The following is a 20,314-nucleotide window of genomic DNA, read 5'->3' on the forward strand; positions in this document are numbered from 1 at the left end:
ATCACAAGAATGTAATGAATCATTGTTCACGGATAAAACCAATCGGAATGTAATAAATCATTGACTTAGCGATCTGACAAGAATGCATAATAAGTCGTCGCCTGCGAATAAAACTAGATATGCTAAATAAAAGCAGCCTATCTAATATGCTATCAAAACAGCATGCTATCTAATAGTCAATTTTGGGCTCATAGGATGGCACCGTATCGTCAAGTAATGGGAACCCGACAACAAAACCATCCTTGTAGCCTCCCTAGAATAAAAACCGGCAAGATGATGCGTTGGAGAGTGGGAGGAAGAAGGGTGGTGATCCTTAGAAATCTGGAGATGTGGCAGCGGAGACCTCTCGGATTTTAGTGACATGGCACCAGGTTGGCCAGGAGGACTTCTCGTACCCACATTTGGACTATACGACCCTTGACCTTTCAAGCGGGGCCGAACCCTCCCTGAACGGAGACAGCTCACGTACGCAAAGCTCCTCACAATGCACCTCACATTCCATGAATGGATAATTCCTGCCTGCCTACTGCCCCACTGCGTCTGACTCTTTTTTCCCCGCCTTTCATTACAAAGCATGGTCACCCTGAAAAAAATGGAAGTGTTAAGCATTGCATGGTTGAATGGTTGAATATAAAAGTTAAGGCAAGCTATCATTTATTTGGGTACCAAAGTATTAAAAAAAAAAAACATTTATTTATATATGGTTCTTCTTGCACTATTCATTACCTTTCTTTTTCCAGATATTCCAATCCAAGCCAACTTGCTGCTTTGGGCCATATTGTTCCGTATGGAGGGTGGCACATCATGACAAGAGAGCTTTAGGTTGGTCGGTGTGAGATTGATAGTCCGCTGTTCTGATTTATCTTTGTTCTTTTATGATTAGCAGCACCTATTCCCTCATATTTTCATTTTTCCTCTCCGCCCTGCATGTGAAGCTGATGGCAACATTCTTGGTTCTCTCAAACAAATATACAAAGACAAAATACCTATCTATCAGTACTGTAGATGAAGAACATAAAAGATTCCCAGCCTCCTACATAGAAGACTGCTGACTTGATTTCATGAAATCATTAAGAAAGCAACTTAGAAGAGAAGATCAGATTCCTAAAAGCAAAAAAAAAAAAAAAAACGAAAAAAAAAGAAGAACAAAGAAAAAAAGGGAAAGAAAACAAAAGACAGGTCAAATGTAACAACATTGTTTGTGAAATCAGTCCCATCTTAAAATTAGCAGCAAAAATGATGCCACAGCGGCCTGTCTTCATTGATTAATTGAATGACTTGACAAAAGACGTCTCCCATTGGATTGGAAGAATTCTCACCAAAGCAGCCTACTGAACGATGAGAGAAGTCGCCGCTTAAAGATAAGGATCATCACGTCTCATGGCAACTACATAGGCAGCCTAACCTGAAAGTGATCAGTCCACAGATTATAGCCATTTGATGATCGGGAATCAACACAGGATTTGCTGCTGGACTTCGACTCGCTTAATTCTCTTTTATATTGATAATTATACAGTCCTTATTTTTCCTTAATCATGGAAGGCCAGGAACAATGTTCTTTTTGTTACTTCTGCTTCTGTATGGTCTGTTATGCATAGGTCAGACACTGCAAATGTCGATGGAATCTATAAAGAAAATGCATTACTCAATGTTTTATATAAAATCAATTCAACAACGCCATTTTGTTTTGTTTAATAATTCAAATGACAACAGAAAGAAAGGAAAAAAAAAAGGTGAATAATAGAACTCATATATATTCCCAAGTTGGATTCGACATCATAAAAAAAGGGTCCATCGGACCAAGTTTATTCTAGCGGCTATATTTGACCATGTGAAAAAGACTAAAGTCATTTGGTTTTATTAGTATAAGAATATCATTTTCATGGACATAATCACCTGAGGCGGCCTTGCATTTTTTCTAGCCTTCCAAAAGCAAGTCTTAGAACAAATAAACTTTTGTTAGAGTCTTGCAACATCCCAAACTAGTCAACTAATCTATCTAAAATGCCATAAACGAAAAAGTTCAAAACTTCTAGATGGTGAAAACGCCGTCATTGGAAATTCTAGTAAAACACAAACCACAACCCACAAATCACAAGCAAGACCATTTGAGTCATTCAGAAACCTGAAGGTAGCTAATGGATTTGATTTAAAGAACTAGAGGCATTTCTCAAGGGCCAGAAATGGGCACCCAACCACATTTCACCACTGAGCTAAACAGCCTAAATTGTACAGTCGGTGATAAACATAAGGTGAGGCAAAAGCACCTGACCTTTAGGTGAACCAATAGCCCCACAATCCAGTCTTTAACTGCAGGTTATGTAGTGCCTTCTGACAAAAGCAAAATAATCTGCATAATTCCACAATAGTGGAGGGATAGAAGTTCTAGTCCACATCAATAATAGAGAAAGCACAGTCATATTTGTTATTTTATAATAAAAGTTGCAATCCACCAGGGCAAGCATGCAAATCTGTCGAAACACGTTGATCTGGCCAGCAACAAAATAAGCAAAAGAACAGGTGGCATTTTGTCATCTTATGCTTACTTCCACATCCGTAATCTACCGATCAGAAGATAATTAATTCTACCTAATTCACACATTTAAAATTAAAAGTCAAAAAATTTCATCAACTATAGCTGAATTAATTTTCAACAAGGTTGCCTGTCCACATGACTTTTAATTACATACAAGAAAATTAGGGGAGAAATAGGGGTATAAATAGTACCTACTTTTGGAGATTCATTTATAATTTTTTTCCAAAAGAAAGCTTCTCTAGCCTCTTCATCCTGATCTAAGGCTATGGCAACCGAAGGTGATGTAATTAAAACTCCTTGGTAGATAGGATCATGTAAGACTTTCTGTAATATATTTTTTTGCATTGGCTAAGTTATGAATAAGCTTCACTCTTTTGCGAAGTAGATTAAATCCCCTGGCTCAATCAGATTTCATGATATTGATGGATAAAAAAATGAATCTGAAGAAAATCTTCTAACTCTTTGTGGTTCAGTATGCTTCTCTACATTCTATGGATTGCCTTTGTTTTATTCGACAAAATACAGCACACTTGTGTCCAATATAATCAATGCGTGTTACTACTTGTTCCTAATTGGAAATAGTTTAGCAATGTTCTTGCTGGAACAACAGGGGATTCGAGAAACTAAAGTTCTTGCTCTTTTTAGTTCCTACCATCATCACATATTTAACATCAAACTATTAGCAATTAAAGTAAGTTGCAGATCCTCATCCAGGACCATGATATGCAGTCAGTAATGGACTCAGTCATGACTTGATTCAGGAAGACACTGAATCATCTTATAGTAGCATTTGAATATGACTGTTTAAGTTGCTTAGGTTCTAATAGCCCTTTTAGACTGTCACAATTGAAAACAATCAACTATTACTTGGACAGAGTGCAAAATTAAGTTTCCAAAGCTATGAAAGTAAATAACATGGGAGGAAGAAAATATAATACAGAGCTTCAACTTTAACAGAGTAATTCTTATTGCTATAAAATTGGAGGTTTAACTATATTAAACCCATGCTTAGATTGAAGTTGACATGGCAAGTCAAAGGTTGAACTGAGTTATCCAATCTTTTAAAAAGCAGTCACCAACAATACATGCACAAGAACAGTGCAGAATTACATATATGATCTTCTACACATTTTTGTTGTCCAAAAACATTCCTAGTGTGCACACACATATGGTTACATGTGTAGTTGAATGTTTTATAGTGTCATACTGAATAGATGTTATCTTATTGGCCGCATTCACACCCGCTGTGTGTAAGCCGCCGTTGCACCCAAAAAAAAAAAAAAAGATGTTAAATATTTTGGTTTCATGAAATAAGAATATATTGTGGGGAAATTAATATCTCCCCAACACCCCTCCCCCCAAAAAAAGAAAGAAGAAAGAAAAAAACACAGTCACAGATCTACCCATACCCACACATGCAAACGCAGTTGGACAGTGCATTTCTCATTAAATTTTCTATTGGTGGAGTTGATGAGTTTTTGGCTGGTGCATGACCTATGTTTCCATCACTGTACAAGCACACCGTCCTGTAGGCACCTGCGGAAGCACATCATCCACCGACAAGTTATTTAACTCCATTACAGATGTTTAAATGCAAATTGAATTTGCCGTCAAGGTCACCACCAAGCGTTTCCTTAGAATGGTACCACCCCTTGGAATGGCAAAGGGACAGGGTACAATTCTTATTGGAGTCAGCCCTCAAGGGTAGGGTTGGCATAGGTAGAAAAGATGGGGACTAGCCCTTCTAATCTCAAAAGAATAAAAGAATAAAAAATTGCAGTCCAGCTCATATAACACACATAAAGAGTTCAGTTAAGGAGGTAGTTTTTGTTCAAATCCCCATAGGGGAGAGATGGTACCTCTCCCACAAAAGAACTGTTTCTCTAGAAAAAGAAAAGCTTCTTATAATTTTTGCAGCCTAAAAATGTTTCAGAAGCAATTTTTCTGGAAAACATGTAAGCAAATACAGAATATGGTAAACTCTTGATTGGATGTCAAAAGAAGCAGGCAAATGGTTAATTTTAAGTTCGGTTCTTCAGACATGCGATTCTTGAACATGAAAAACACAGAGATAAATTCAGATTTGTAATAGTTTAAAGATAAAATGAGCTAACCATAAAATGCTTACAATCTTCAGTTTTACTTTATCTAGTTTAGCTACTTTAATCTCTCTCCTGATTTTTTCAAAAGTAGAGCATGACTTAGATATATTTGTTTTCATGTGACAATTTCTTTTAATGCATTAACATCCATAAACTTTTGCAACTAACGATTGACTTTACCATATTCTATCATGGTATATACTATGAAGAAATTGATATACTTTCATCTCAATGCTCTTCTTTGGCATAGCATGAATTTTATACTTCACTTTTTTGCCTAGTTGTATTTTTTCATACATCGATTTAATGTTCAATATAGTTACATTAGCAAGTTGTTTCCTATCTATCTTGCTACCTTATTTCATGCCAACAATAGTAATATAACAGCACAAGTGCTTTTTGTTCATTCAGCACCTAACTTTTTAAAACATACAAGAAAGAAAAAAGATAAAAGTGTTGACTGCTCTTATGGCCCAAATGTTGCTAACTCTGCATGCAACTATTGTTTTTAGCATAAGCCGACTCAAAAGTTCTGTTTTTTTTTTGACACTAATAAGCTCAATTTAGGTAATGCCTACTTTTTACCCATTTATGATTGCACAAGGCATATTGGTAGCACCTCATCTGTAGTTAATAAAGCATTTATATCCAAACTCTTTTATGCCAATGAAATCAGGTACACTAGAAGTGAACATAATACAAATTACATGAAAGGCAGTGAAATTACAGAACGATGGATGTAGGTCATCAGAAGTTGCTTAGTAAGGGCTCTACTACAGAAATACCTAGGAGAACCATAATTAGTAAGGATGTATCATGCATCTGTACCATTGTTCGATCAGGACATGAAAAGTGAACAGCAATGGCAAAATAAGTCCGAATTAAGGTAATGAAAATCATGGTAGAAATAGTTGGTGCATTCTATAACTTACCATGGGTGGTAGAGAACTTTCGTTGTGCAGGATACCTTCCCTCATATTGGGGTCCTACCAATTCAAACAAGGAGGATAACAAACTCTTTTGCCAAAAGATATAATCAAAAAGGAAATCCATGACTAGCAACTGAGTCAACCTGTTGCATTAGCCCATGGACATAGCTTCAAAGGTGATACACGCATAAGTGTTCACTTGTAATTCCCCAATAAACACAGTAAACTCTTTTCTTTTCTTTCTTGTATAATACTAGGGTGTCTCTTTCTGAAGCTTCCTAAACCATTCTCTCTCTCATTACTAGGTTACCAGTCCCCTCTTTGTAAAGGAGTGGATCTAATATTTTCTATTTCATGCAAGTGCCACCTTCCATCTTTCGCCTCACAGAGAGCAATGAGGTTTTCTCTCCTAAAAAGATATAACGGATGTTACATAAAATACTTGGCATGAAGATGTTTCAAACATATTTGAGAATCAGATTAAAGTCCACTTCCACCAAGATTTTTAGAGTTTTCTCCTCTTTAAGACAACAATATAAGAAATGTGTCTTCCATAGTATTTTAACATTTAGTAGTGCTATTTCTATCATCTCAGATGGAAAATCTCTTTAAGGGAAAAAAATATGGTAGTCTGATTATTTGAGTGAAATACTAGTCTCCTGTGACTATATTACCTGCTTTTGTAACTTCCTATATAGCCATGTTTACTGCAGAAGGCACAAGATGAAATTGGAGATCTGAAATGTGTTCAAGTTCACAATCCACCAGAGTGCACAAATAAACGACTGGGAGATTTGAAGGAACATTCGCATAAGTGAGAGATCAAGGGAGGTGAAACTGATTCAGTTGCTTTGCGGAGCTCACAGAAGACTCGGCAATCCACACCTTATAAAGCTGCCACAGCTACAAATGACAGCAGCATTTCATCTGAGAAAGCCAAGAATCAATCCTTGCATTCAGTTACTGTAGGAACAATAGATACCTCTGACGGTGAAGATTGTGTTGAAGCACCATCCACAGCTCAGATTCGGTTAGAAGATATCTGCAACGGTTCCAATGCTGGTTTACATGGAGAAAACCCAATTCATAAAGAAAAGGACAATCTAGAGAGTGAAAACATGCTGGAGAAGGATCAAATAGATGAACTGAAAGGGGAAAAAGATGTGACTATCCCAAAGAATTTGTCATCAGAGGCAAATTTCAAGGATACATGCTTTTATACTGCATCTGTCACACATGTTCCACTTGAAGAGAAAATGCAGAGAAATGAATTTGTGAATGATCATCCTGCCGAAAAATCTAACTCAATATCTGATGAGCATATATTTGAAACAATTGGTTCTAATCAGAATACTGAAAGAGCTGCTGTTTTGAGGGAGGAAAGGACTTCAACTGAAATCCTTGAAAACTCAGTGGTCAACCAATATCAATATTTAGAACATTTGGGAAATGAATTGGATGATGAGCAGCTAGAGAAATCAATGGATGTGGTGCATGGAAAGAAAAAATTCCAAAGCGATCAAAGATAGAGAGAAACCAAAAACACAGGAATCAGCAGAAAACTTGAGTGTGAATCCAGAAAGTTTATCAGTTCCAGAGGACTTGGGTGAAACAGGGTTACAGAAAGATGATGAAGAAAATGATAGCCTCGATAAATTATCTGGCCATCCATCTGAAGAGCAATGTCCCAAAGATGGTGGAAGAATAAGCATGGAAAAGCAACATGAAAAAGAAGAAATCACAGGAGTTGTCAGTTCCAACGAGACATCCCAAAGTCAAGGCATCATATTAGAAGATAAAGAAGAGAAGCATGAAGAATCATCTTAGCTGGCATCAGAAGAGAAGATCCTTAAATCACTAACAACGTATTGGGCCTGAATATGCTGGTCCGTTGGGAATTCTTCAAGCTCTAGCAGATGGGACTAAGATACCACAGAAAAAGAATGTGAAATAAAGGATTGGGAGACATCCGCTGATGCATCTGTCAAAGAGTTATCCTATCTGCACCTATCAGCAGAGAAATCAGTACAGGAGGATGAAATGTTGTCAGATGAAGTTGGGAAAGTATCTTCCAAGGAACCACAAAAAATTCCAGAAGCCAGTGTGACATTAATGGAAACAGAGACTTGGAAGGAAGAACAGAATTGTAAAGATCTGAATTTTGGGCCTGTTATTGGGCCCAAAGAACTGAAGTCGGCAATGGATGCCGACTTCAGTTCGCTCTTCATGTCGCCCCACGAAGACCACGCCGGCCGAACGGCCAGCGGGATCTTCGCACCTCCCCCCCCTTTTTTCCCTCTCTCCCTCTCTCCCTCTCTCTCTCTCCCTCTTTCTCTCCTCTGAGAGCCTCATCCGAGCCCCATCCCTTCCCCATCTCTCTAAAAATTTGAGTTTTTCCCCTCATCTTCTTCCCCCTTCTAGAGACAGTTGCCGGAGCCGTAGCCGCCGCCGGAGCCGCCAACGCCGCCAGGGGTCCTTTCGTCGACGACCGGAGGTGAGAAAGACATGTTTCTTTTTATCATTATTTTTGGATTTGAGGGGAGAGAAATGAGGGATGGCAACCGGTCTTCATCCCCTGTTTTGGAAAATTTTTTTGATGGGATTCGGCCGGCCGACGGTGGCCGGCCGGGGTCAATCCGGCCGAAACGAGTTCGGCCGGAGATGGGTGAACAGGGGTCGGGCTTTCCAGCCCCGGTCCCTCTCTTCCCTTCCTTTCTTCCTCTCCTTCTGCTCTCCTTTTCGTCCGGCGCCGCTTGTGACAGTGGCGTGGCCGACGGCGGCTGGCCGAGCGCCGCCGCCGAGGGCCACGGTCGACCGCCGAGGGCCGACCGGAACCACCAGCCACCCCCCCCCCTCCTTCCTTTTCTTCTTCTTCTTCTTCTTCTTCTTCTTCTTCTTCTTATTCTTTTCTTCTTTCTTCTTCCTGGGCGTATACCTTGCTTTGATTTCCGTGCCTATTTGGGTCTCAAACCAGACACAACAGACCCTGATCTGATTGAACCATGGGATTTAGCTTAAACTTGAGTTGGGTAGTGTGGATCAGACCGTGTACCGGTTCCACCCATTTCTTGAATTGGGTTGGGTCTGAGTTTAAGTGAATGGGTTTTGTTATGGTCTGATCAGACCTGGTCTGGATTGGGTTGGGGGTCTGTGTTGGGCTGAGTCGGGCCAAATTGGAACTGTGGACTGGTTTGGGTTGGGCCCGAAATTTGATATGAACCTGTTATCCGGTTTGGTTCAATTGGGCCTAATCTGTTTTGGGCCACAATTGACTTGGGTCTAAAGGATTCTGATTTTAGGGTATATGTTTGATCTTGGGGGCCCATTCTTGGATTTATGAACTTAGGAGTTTAAGGGGTTGAAATTAGTTTAAATTATGTTTCTTAATTAATTAAATAATTAATATTTATGTTTAATCAGGGGTTCGTGATATCTGTGGCAGGGATCTTTTAAGCGAACCCAGGTAGGTGACTTATTGCTTTTAAATCGAATTATAACATGTATCTTGCATATCTTGATGTTATGATTTATTCTTGGCATTATGTGTTAGAATTAGAATTAAATATTTATTTTTTTTTATAAACTATTATGTGACTTATTATTGGGAGCATGTTCATGACTTTGATTTGGAAATTCACGATGTGGAAAATTTATTTATTGATTTTTAAAGACCGCGTGACTATAGTCTAGACCCCGCCAATGGGATGATACGTTGGCCCTGTCGACTTGTACTGAGGAACTGGTTCCGACACCGTGACCACCGGTGATAGAATAGTGGTGGCACAGGGGTGCGTTTTGCTCTGCGGAGCGGCTCAGTGGAGCGTGAGATTGGCACCAGGGGGTGCGGCACAGTGGTGCGTTGGCTCTGCGGAGCGTGAGATTGGCACCAGGGGGTGCGGCACAGTGGTGCGTTGGCTCAGTAGAGCGGCTCTTCGGAGAGTTGTATTGGCACTTCGGTGTAACCATGCCACTGGGTGATGTGGCCGTAGTCATGCGGTTGAGATATTTTGAGTCTCGGATCGGGTTTACAGATTATTGTGTGGATTTTTGGATTTATGAGTTTAGCTGCTTTTATATGCATTATGACATGTTATATGATGACTTTATTGCATGATGTCGCCTACTGAGCTGTTAGCTCACTCCTATTATTTACATTTTTTTTTCAGGTGATGACATGTGATTATAGGGATTATGGGACGGAGTGATCATGATGTATTTAGCTAGTAGACATTGACTTTCCTTTTGACATGTGTATATATTTATGGACATTTGATATGGAAACTGGAATTTATCTTTGTTTAGCTATTGATGGTTGATCTGATTTATCTGCCTTGCGCGCCTGCGGGGTCCGCCCTGCAGGTGCGCGGCGTCTGCTCGCGCCCCGGGCCCCGGGTTCGGGGCGTGACAGATTTATTGGTATCAGAGCATAGGTTAACGATCACTAGGGACATCAGAACAAAAAAAAAAAAAAAAAACAATAACTAATGAAAACCCTAGGAGCATAGGGACACATGTGAGGAAATGAGAGTGGGGTAGTAAACTCATAGGAAGATTTTTTTGACTTAACCCTAACTTGTGGTATTATGTCTGTATCAGGATGCCGCCCCGCCGTACTCGTATACCACCTCGTCGTCTGATTGAGACGATGGGAGATGATCCGGCGACTCCTCGCCCAGCTGAGCGAGTTCAGGAAGAGGAGATTGCTCCGACAGTTTTAGACCGACCAGAACAGGATCAGGCGGGAGGATCGACCCCAGTATTGGAACTGGTCAGGGAGGTGATTGAGCTGGTCAGACAGCAGAGGGACCCACATCCACAGCATCCCTCTGCTAGCTCGTCGGATCAGGGGAGGAGCATTGCAGAATTCCGGAAGTTGGCTCCTCCGGCTTTCAAGGGGACTACCGATCCCCAAGAGGCCGAATGGTGGATAGATGAGATGGAGAAGGCTTTCAGGGCCATGGGTTGTACTGAGGAGGAGAAGATCAGATTTGCCACCTATATGCTTCAGGACCGGGCTCATCATTGGTGGGAGTCTGTGGAGAGGACTATGATGCAGGATGCAGGATATGTGACCTGGCCGGGATTCCGCATGGCCTTCTACTCCAAGTATTTCCCTTCCAGTCGTATCAAGGAGTTGGAGAGGGAGTTTCTGAGTCTCTCTCAGGGGAGTATGACTGTGGAGGATTATGAGGCTGAGTTCGATCGACTGTCACGTTTTGCACCATCTCTTGTCCAAGACCCTAAATCTAGGATGAGTAGATTTGAGGAAGGACTGAGGCCTCGCCTGCGTCAGGGTTTAGCTGCTGTTCACTCGACTGATTATGATGACCTAGTTGACAGAGCTAAAAATATGGAGATCATCTGGAAGGAGACACAGGATGCTCAGAAAGGGAAGTCAAAGAGGACCAGGGACTTTGATTCTGACGGTGAGCGGCATCTGCGCCGACCTATGCAGTTCCGTCCAGGAGCAGGGCAGCGAGTTCCATATGGGAGGACTGCACCGGATCGCAGGGGGATATCAGGAATGTGCTTCAAGTGTGGCCAGACTGGACATAGAGCTGTTGAGTGTCTTCAGACACGGCCTGGTATTGGGGCATGTTTCAGGTGTGGTCAGCAGGGCCACCGGATAGCTGAGTGCCCTCAGACTCAGACAGTTTCTGGAGTGTGTTTCGGGTGTGGTCAGCCGGGTCACAGGATTTCCAATTGTCCTCGTACTAGATCTGCGCAGAGGCCACCGAGTTCTGTAGCTCCTCAACGACAGACTTCCTTTACTCCAGTACAGGCTACCCAGTCAGCTGTCCTCAGGCAGCAGAGGGGAGGAGGATCTCGCACCCAGGGACGGGTATATGCACTGACACAGCAGGATGCTCAGGCATCCAACACGGCAGTGACAGGTACCTTATTAGTACATTCTACTTATGCATATGCACTATTCGACTCAGGGGCCACACACTCTTTTATTTCATCTACATATGTGCATAAGCATGATATATTTTGCTCACCCTTGGAGAGGGAATTATGTGTGAGTACCCCAGCTGGGGGTAAGATGATCACCTCACTGATATGCAAGTCTTGCCCAGTAATTGTAGAGGGTAGAGACTTGAAAGCTGACCTTATTGTCATGGACTTACATGAATTTGATTTAATTCTGGGTATGGATTGGTTAGCTATATATCACGCTACCATTGACTGCTTCTCGAAGCGGGTGACTTTCCGAATCCCTGACATTGAAGAGTTTTATTTTGTGGGTGATGGAGGGTGTGTCTCCCCTCAGATAGTGGCAGCCTTACAGGGTATTCGGTCTCTCAGGAAGGGGTGCTCTGTGTATATGGCAGCCGTCATGGATTCTGAGCAGTCGGAACAGAAAATTGAAGACATACCCGTGGTCAGGGAATACCCTGATGTTTTTCCTGATGAGCTTCCTGGTTTACCACCAGTTAGAGAGGTGGAATTTGCCATTGATCTAAACCCTGGTACGGCACCCATATCTAGACCTCCTTACAGAATGGCCCCGGCTGAACTAAAAGAACTGAAGGAACAGTTGCAGGAGCTATTGGATCTGGGTTTCATTCGACCCAGTGTCTCTCCTTGGGGTGCACCAGTGTTATTTGTGAGGAAGAAGGACGGCAGTATGAGGCTATGCATTGATTTTCGGGAAATTAACAAAGTGACTATCAAGAACAGGTACCTCCTACCCCGGATTGATGACTTGTTTGATCAGCTTCAGGGTGCCCAGGTGTTTTCAAAGATTGATCTGCGATCTGGATATCATCAGTTGAGGATAAAGGAGTCTGATATAGCCAAGACTGCCTTCCGCACCAGATATGGCCATTATGAGTATCTGGTGATGCCTTTCGGGTTGACAAATGCTCCAGCTGCATTTATGGATCTGATGAACAGGGTATTTAAACCTTTCTTGGACAAATTTGTAATTGTGTTTATTGATGACATCTTAATCTATTCCAAGAGTCATACTGAGCATGAGCAACACTTGAAAATTGTTTTGAAAATTTTGAGACAGAATCAATTGTATGGGAAACTGAAGAAATGTCAGTTCTGGCTGGATCAGGTGATGTTCTTGGGACATGTGGTATCTAAAGAAGGAATTATGGTTGACCCGAAGAAGATCGAAGCTGTAGTTGACTGGAGCAGACCGACAAATGTATCAGAGATCCGCAGTTTCCTTGGATTAGCCGGCTATTACAGAAGATTTGTAGAAGGCTTCTCTAGTATTGCTGGGCCCTTGACTCGACTCACTCGCAAAGGAGTGAAATTCGAGTGGTCGGATCAGTGTGAGAAGAGCTTCGAGGAATTGAAGCGCCGGCTAGTGTCAGCACCTATTTTGACTCTGCCAGTCACGGGTGTTGATTATACTATTTACAGTGATGCCTCCAAGAAGGGTTTGGGCTGTGTGCTGATGCAGAATGGAAAAGTTATTGCCTACGCCTCTAGACAGCTCAAGCCTTATGAAGAAAACTATCCCACACATGATCTCGAGCTTGCAGCAGTTGTATTTGCTCTGAAATTATGGAGGCACTATTTGTATGGAGAGACATGTCAGGTATATACTGATCATAAAAGCCTGAAATATCTCTTTACTCAAAAAGAGCTGAACATGAGACAGAGGAGGTGGCTGGAGTTGTTAAAAGATTATGATCTGACTATCCACTATCACCCTGGAAAGGCAAATGTAGTAGCAGATGCACTGAGCCGGAAATCTTCAGGAAATATTGCAGCCTTGATTACTACTCAGAAGGATATTCTGGAAGATCTGAGGAGAGCAGAGATAGAGGTGTATCTACATGAGGCTACTATGAAATTGGCAAACTTGCGAGTCCAGCCTACACTTATTGATAGAATTAAGGCAGCGCAAGTTGATGACCCTCGACTCCAGAAGATCAGGAGGGATATCGAGTCTGGTACACAGTCAGATTTCCGTATACATGAAGATGGCTCTTTGAGGTTTATTAACAGAATCTGTGTTCCAGATAATCCTGGTCTGAAGAAGGAAATCATGGATGAAGCTCACAGTACGGGATATACAGTGCACCCAGGCAGTACCAAGATGTACAAGGATCTGAAAGCGGTGTTTTGGTGGAATAACATGAAGAGGGAGATTGCCCAGCATGTATCTCAATGCTTAACTTGTCAGCAAGTTAAGATTGAGCATCAGAGACCAGCAGGTATGCTACAGCCTCTGCCGATTCCAGAGTGGAAATGGGAGCATGTCACTGTGGATTTCGTATCAGGACTACCTCGTACCCTTAGAGGTCATGATTCAGTCTGGGTGATCGTAGACAGACTGACCAAAACAGCTCATTTTCTGGCAATCAAGACTGGGATGACACTGGAGAAGCTGGCAGAATTATATATCGAGCAGATAGTACGGCTGCACGGAGTTCCAGTATCCATTGTATCAGACAGAGATTCCCGGTTTGTGGCACATTTCTGGGGCAGCTTGCACAGAGCTTTGGGGACCACCCTTAGCTTCAGTACAGCCTTTCATCCACAGACAGATGGACAGTCTGAGAGGACCATCCAGATTCTAGAGGATATGCTGAGAGCCTGCTCTATTGATATGAGGGGCTCTTGGGATCATCACTTGTCACTGGTAGAGTTTGCTTATAATAATAGCTACCAGGCAAGCATACAGATGGCTCCTTATGAGGCTCTATATGGTAGGAAGTGCAGATCGCCTATCTGTTGGGATGATGTGGGGGAGAGGAAGATCTTGGGTCCAGAGATGGTGCAGCAGACAGTGGAAAAGATTCAGTTGATCAGAGAACGACTCCGAGCAGCTCAGAGTAGACAGAAAAGCTATGCAGATATCAGGAGGCGGGAATTGGAATTTCAGGTCGGAGATCATGTGTTCCTCAGAGTATCCCCTTCTAAAGGGATCATGCGGTTTGGAGTTCGAGGAAAGCTCAGTCCGAGATATGTGGGACCCTTCGAGATTCTCGAGAGAGTTGGATCTGTTGCTTATAGACTGGCACTTCCACCTGCTCTATCGGGAGTTCATTCTGTATTTCATGTCTCCATGCTGAGGAGGTACATTGCTGATCCCAGTCATGTGATTGAAGTGGCACCTTTGCAGCTCCGCGCAGATCTTTCTTATGTTGAGCAGCCTATCCGTGTAGTGGATAGGAAGGACCAAGTTTTGAGGAGGCGCACGATTCCTTATGTAAAGGTGCAGTGGAGCAATCACAGTGAGAGAGAAGCTACTTGGGAGCTGGAGGAGGAGATGAGAGAGAAGTTTCCTGCCATGTTCTCGGATTGAGGTATGTTTTAATTTCGAGGACGAAATTTTTTTTTTAGTTGGTTAGAGTGTAAAGATCTGAATTTTGGGCCTGTTATTGGGCCCAAAGAACTGAAGTCGGCAATGGATGCCGACTTCAGTTCGCTCTTCATGTCGCCCCACGAAGACCACGCCGGCCGAACGGCCAGCGGGATCTTCGCACCTCCCCCCCCTTTTTTCCCTCTCTCCCTCTCTCCCTCTCTCTCTCTCTCCCTCTTTCTCTCCTCTGAGAGCCTCATCCGAGCCCCATCCCTTCCCCATCTCTCTAAAAATTTGAGTTTTTCCCCTCATCTTCTTCCCCCTTCTAGAGACAGTTGCCGGAGCCGTAGCCGCCGCCGGAGCCGCCAACGCCGCCAGGGGTCCTTTCGTCGACGACTGGAGGTGAGAAAGACATGTTTCTTTTTATCATTATTTTTGGATTTGAGGGGAGAGAAATGAGGGATGGCAACCGGTCTTCATCCCCTGTTTTGGAAAATTTTTTTGATGGGATTCGGCCGGCCGACGGTGGCCGGCCGGGGTCAATCCGGCCGAAACGAGTTCGGCCGGAGATGGGTGAACAGGGGTCGGGCTTTCCAGCCCCGGTCCCTCTCTTCCCTTCCTTTCTTCCTCTCCTTCTGCTCTCCTTTTCGTCCGGCGCCGCTTGTGACAGTGGCGTGGCCGACGGCGGCTGGCCGAGCACCGCCGCCGAGGGCCACGGTCGACCGCCGAGGGCCGACCGGAACCACCAGCCACCCCCCCTCCTTCCTTTTCTTCTTCTTCTTCTTCTTCTTCTTCTTCTTCTTCTTATTCTTTTCTTCTTTCTTCTTCCTGGGCGTATACCTTGCTTTGATTTCCGTGCCTATTTGGGTCTCAAACCAGACACAACAGACCCTGATCTGATTGAACCATGGGATTTAGCTTAAACTTGAGTTGGGTAGTGTGGATCAGACCGTGTACCGGTTCCACCCATTTCTTGAATTGGGTTGGGTCTGAGTTTAAGTGAATGGGTTTTGTTATGGTCTGATCAGACCTGGTCTGGATTGGGTTGGGGGTCTGTGTTGGGCTGAGTCGGGCCAAATTGGAACTGTGGACTGGTTTGGGTTGGGCCCGAAATTTGATATGAACCTGTTATCCGGTTTGGTTCAATTGGGCCTAATCTGTTTTGGGCCACAATTGACTTAGGTCTAAAGGATTCTGATTTTAGGGTATATGTTTGATCTTGGGGGCCCATTCTTGGATTTATGAACTTAGGAGTTTAAGGGGTTGAAATTAGTTTAAATTATGTTTCTTAATTAATTAAATAATTAATATTTATGTTTAATCAGGGGTTCGTGATATCTGTGGCAGGGATTTTTTAAGCGAACCCAGGTAGGTGACTTATTGCTTTTAAATCGAATTATAACATGTATCTTGCATATCTTGATGTTATGATTTATTCTTGGCATTATGTGTTAGAATTAGAATTAAATATTTTTTTTTTTTTATAAACTGTTATGTGACTTATTATTGGGAGCATGTTCATGACTTTGATTTGGAAATTCACGATGTGGAAAATTTATTTATTGATTTTTAAAGACCGCGTGACTATAGTCTAGACCCCGCCAATGGGATGATACGTTGGCCCTGTCGACTTGTACTGAGGAACTGGTTCCGACACCGTGACCACCGGTGATAGAATAGTGGCGGCACAGGGGTGCGTTTTGCTCTGCGGAGCGGCTCAGTGGAGCGTGAGATTGGCACCAGGGGGTGCGGCACAGTGGTGCGTTGGCTCTGCGGAGCGTGAGATTGGCACCAGGGGGTGCGGCACAGTGGTGCGTTGGCTCAGTAGAGCGGCTCTTCGGAGAGTTGTATTGGCACTTCGGTGTAACCATGCCACTGGGTGATGTGGCCGTAGTCATGCGGTTGAGATATTTTGAGTCTCGGATCGGGTTTACAGATTATTGTGTGGATTTTTGGATTTATGAGTTTAGCTGCTTTTATATGCATTATGACATGTTATATGATGACTTTATTGCATGATGTCGCCTACTGAGCTGTTAGCTCACTCCTATTATTTACATTTTTTTTTCAGGTGATGACATGTGATTATAGGGATTATGGGACGGAGTGATCATGATGTATTTAGCTAGTAGACATTGACTTTCCTTTTGACATGTGTATATATTTATGGACATTTGATATGGAAACTGGAATTTATCTTTGTTTAGCTATTGATGGTTGATCTGATTTATCTGCCTTGCGCGCCTGCGGGGTCCGCCCTGCAGGTGCGCGGCGTCTGCTCGCGCCCCGGGCCCCGGGTTCGGGGCGTGACAAGAATACTGAAATGAACCCTCATACAGGCACTTTACAGTTGAAAAAAGAACCAGAAGAGTCTAACTTCATTGAGGACAGCATGGCAGACAAGGATGTCGAGTACATTAATTTAGTTGTAACAGAGAAAAGCCCTGAAACAAAATATGCAAGCAAAAATAAAGAGAATGAATAATTGGATGAAAAGGAACAGCAAGAAGATGACCTGAAGGATGTCTCCATCTCAACAAAAACAGAAGTTCCAAGCATCCAGAATGATCTAGTGAATAATATGATTCACAAGGAAACATACAGTCTGATGCATGAAGAGAACAGCCTCCAAGCAAATGACACTATTGATGCTGAAGACAATTTGAAAGGAGGAAATTTGAATGATCAGGCTAAAGCCAAACCTGAAGAAGAGAAGAGCAATAGCAATTTCTGTGGATGAGCCTCATGCTGTACCAGCTACTGAGATATCAGTAGAGGAAACAATTCAAGATCAAGAAACCAAGCATTCAAGAAATGAAAAGGAAAATGATGTCCAAGAAGAGGAAGAAACCAATTATGGAAACCTTGATGCCTCTGCCTCTTCACAACTAACAGATGAGACAGCCACTAAATGTAGAGAAAGAGGCTCAGAAGCGTGAGGAAATATATGAAGTTGTGCAAGACAAAGATCGTTGTCACGAAAAAGTACTCAACCAGGATGACCTCACAGACCAGATCATGAAATATGGCACTGCAGAGGTATCAAAGGAACAAAATGAGGAAGGCATACAAGAACATGAGGACAAAGATGGAAAAGACAATGACAAAATTGGAAAAGTTTTTGAAGATAAGCATGTTGAAGTGAGCTGAAATGAAGCAATCCAAATGGACAGAAGCTTCAGAAAAAGAACATGAACAAGAATTTGCATCTATAATGACAAAGAGCATCCTGATGAAACAATCAGTAAGGAAAGTTTAGGCCCTGAACAAAACAAAGATGAGACAGACTGTTAAGCTTGAAAACCATTTCATCATGGCGTCCAAGGAAGTTGAAGTAACTGAAGGAATTGCAAATACTGAAAAAGAAAATATAGACAACAAATCACTGATAAACATGGAAGAAATCCCCAATAAAGATAAACCAATGCATAAAAAGACTGAAAAAGCAGCCGCTGAATTGACGCATGAGTTCCAGGTATCCTAAAACTTACAAGTCTTTATGCATTATTTCATTAATAGTTTAATTGGAATTACTGTTAATAATGAAGTGTACTGTCAATTGAACAAGCCATTCATGAGCACTTCTGTCCTACTCAAAATTTGCCTTGATAAGGGTCACAGTTAGTAATCAATCCAAACTTTCCAGCTCTCTCAAGATTGGCTTGATTAAGCTCTTAATGACATATATTATTATGTTTGCGCACAAATACAGTTCCAACCCTTTTTATATATCATATCAGAATATATTGCATAACAGGAATGCCTAGTGTTCGTTGAAATGCTTCTTATGGTTGAAAAGCATTAAACGCTTCAAGTTGAGATTTAACCACTAGATCGATATGGAATAGTGGGGAAGTGCAACAAAGATCTTCCAATAGAAGAGATGCTCAAGTCCATGTTGAAAAATCTAGGAAGAAGGGAAGAAGACCAAAGGCCAGCAACCAAAATGTAGGTTAGGAAAAAAGATTTGGAAAAGCCTACAACACCAGAGATGACCCTTGATACAAATTATTGGCGATAATAATTCATAGTGTCAACCCCAAATGTTTGGAAGAAGGCAACGTGGCTTGATGTTTATGACTTATAGTTATGGTCTAGAGTTACGAGAATTTCAGCAGGGACAAAAAAGGATTGATCAATTCTTCATTTACGATCTCCTTAGTAGATGTGTATATATGTATATATATGCAAATCTGACATGCACAATCACAACTTCCAGGTTTTTTTTAGGTTTTTTCCCTTCTCTTTGTTGACAAAGTCATACCACTATAAGATCCTATTCTTGCAATGAGTCAACCTTACCTATCATGCGCATTCGCATAAGATACAAGTCTCGTCATTTGGTGAATAAGATACAAGTCTCGTCTGCTCCCGATCTGCTCATGGGAAAAGAAGACACAAGACATGCAAGCTCTGTTTCTAATCCCTAAACAAGCATCGAAAGTTAATATGTTGTTATCTTGGACCGGGAGGGATCCCTCCATGAGTCTTGCCCTCTCATGGTAAAATAAAGACGATAGCGGAATAATGGAAGAGCCATCAGGATTATAAAAAGAAGAAAGAAAAACGCACCAACCCTCCAGCCTCTCTCAATCAGCAAAACCGAGCACAATCGAACAAGCCGTCAAAAACCCAGCAGCGCAATCCATCCCGGCACAGCTACCATCCGCATCCTCAAGGTCTCCCGGCGCGTCGACCACCCGCTTGCCGGTTATCGCCGCCTCCCCCCTTCTCGACAACTGTGGTGGTGTGGTCCAAATCCAACCTCCAATTAAGGACGACTGCATGCTAGGTCTCTCTCATATACATTACTCGCATCTTACTCTCTCCTGAACTTATATTGGCATACATTAAGCGTAGGAGGGTCCTCACACCGGCAACTCTTGTGACCTCCACTTCGTCAAAATTCGATGACATCTTTTCGCTACTCTTTTTTAAATAAGATCATAAATTATATATATATTTTTTCTTCTTAGTAAATTAGGTAGCCTAGCCTTTTCTTATGGAAAAAAAATATATTGGATGGTTTAACCTTCCCTAATCTTCTAAAAAAAATATGCTAGCCATGCCCCCTCCCACTTGAACGAGGTCTTTGAAGAAGAGAGCTCGACGACTATATTTCTGGCTGTCTAAGTCCATTAATGGACCTTCAATCCAGGTTATCCAAACAGGTTAGGATCGTTTAGTCTTACTTCGATCAGGACACCAACCAGCAATACTGGAATCATGTGTAACCTAATTATATGCTCTTTCATTCATGCAAATGCTGATACTTCTGGCTATTTGTTTTTCCATTTCGGAGGCAAGCCTTCCATAGTTATCAAAAAAAAAAAAGGACAACAGAAAAAAAAATGTGGGTGCTGGACTGTCCTATCATGAAGTCAGCAGCGCCAGTCACCTTCATGATCGCTTGATAAAGATTTTTGTACCTTCCGGCAATGGCGGCGCAGAAGATCTTCCATGCAAGCACGCA

General features: G+C 42.3%; 1 long non-coding RNA gene across 5 annotated transcripts; it reads right to left on the minus strand.

Annotated features, from left to right (window-relative positions):
• Positions 1–35: 35 nt before the first annotated feature.
• On the minus strand, positions 36–20,037 carry LOC148703040 (uncharacterized). Of its 5 annotated transcripts, XR_016396061.1 has the most exons (5): positions 19,414–20,037; positions 19,144–19,267; positions 6,550–6,609; positions 727–6,470; positions 36–583 (listed from the first exon to the last, which is right to left on the minus strand). It is a non-coding gene; the product is annotated as an uncharacterized LOC148703040 (long non-coding RNA). The 5 variants fall into 5 exon arrangements; XR_016396062.1 differs by lacking the exon at positions 19,144–19,267; XR_016396058.1 differs by having other exon boundaries at positions 727–6,609.
• Between the last annotated feature and the right edge of the window lie 277 nt (positions 20,038–20,314).

Source organism: Phoenix dactylifera, chromosome 7 (genome assembly GCF_051530095.1).
Source record: "Phoenix dactylifera cultivar Ajwa chromosome 7, Ajwa_hap1_PhDact_Kaust_v1.1, whole genome shotgun sequence".
NCBI lineage: Eukaryota > Viridiplantae > Streptophyta > Magnoliopsida > Arecales > Arecaceae > Phoenix > Phoenix dactylifera.